The following is a 1,223-nucleotide window of genomic DNA, read 5'->3' on the forward strand; positions in this document are numbered from 1 at the left end:
TTTAAAACTAAACAATTAGTTAATCAATGATACACAATTAGCATATAAAAATTGATGGATTAGAGTATCAAGCATACAAAAAAAATACTTTATTAAAATTTCTAATGCACAAAAATATTAAGGTATCATTTAATAAATTAAGTATAATATACTTAAATACCTTTGTTACATCTTCAGAAGAAATCTTTTGTTTTCCAACAACATCAACATTTTTCAGCATCATCGTCTACAGTTGCACAATCCTTATGCTTATGTGAAACAGTTGGTTCATCAGAGTTATCAGAATTGAATTGTGTACCAGCATTTTCTTTTGCCATAGAATCATCCATCATTTGTGGCGATGAGACTCCTCCCGTATCCTTCAATTTTTTTTTAAAATCAACATCAATTAAAAAATCAGAAAGAATTAAAAAAAATAATCAAAATATCACCTTCTCATATTTGTTTCCTCTCCCAACAACAACTTTCAACAATTCTGAATGGTTACTCTTTATTAATGCCTCAAGAGCTTCAACTTTACTATCAAGATCTCCAAATTTTTTGTCAACCTATAATCAAAATTAACATATAATAAATAGTAACATTAAAACATAGTTTAAATTACTTGATTACTTACATAAGACTTAATGAACTTCTTCAAATCATCAATTTCTGAACTGCCAAACTTGGTTTTTCATTGAATGAATTTGGAGAAACACCAACACCAGATACATTCTCAGATTCTTTTTATTGTGGTTCTGGACTTTGGAATGAATGGTCTGGTTGCTGATCTGGTTCCTCATGTGGTTTTGAAAGTCTTGATAGATCATACTTATGTGGATGTACAACCTTTATTCTCTTGCATTTTAGTGGGATTGTTCCTACATTAGCACCTATGATATTCTCTTTAACAGAATATCTGGAGATTTTGTTGTGAAGTCTTCAAAACCAGGAACCTCCTCTGGATGCACATCATCATTATCTTGAATTGATGAAACAGGTGGGTTTGGAGGTACATAATTTTGATCTGGTAGCCCAAGTGATGCTATTTCCTCAGGAGTTGGCTGAATATTTGTAACGACCTGTTTAGTCGTTTTGAGCAGCAGATTTTATTTCTGGAAAAACTGGCTGAGACGACGGAACCCACGACGGACCGTCATGGGCACGACGGACCGTCTAGGGGGTCTCGTTCCAAAACACTTAGAATTCTGAAATTTGGGTACTGAAATCGACTCTCTGAACTT

General features: G+C 33.1%; 1 pseudogene; it reads right to left on the reverse strand.

Annotated features, from left to right (window-relative positions):
• Window positions 1-726: 726 nt before the first annotated feature.
• The window catches only part of LOC107019400, a 6,880-nt pseudogene continuing 6,383 nt past the window's right edge, over window positions 727-1,223 (reverse strand).

Source organism: Solanum pennellii, chromosome 5 (assembly GCF_001406875.1).
Source record: "Solanum pennellii chromosome 5, SPENNV200".
Classification (NCBI taxonomy): domain Eukaryota; kingdom Viridiplantae; phylum Streptophyta; class Magnoliopsida; order Solanales; family Solanaceae; genus Solanum; species Solanum pennellii.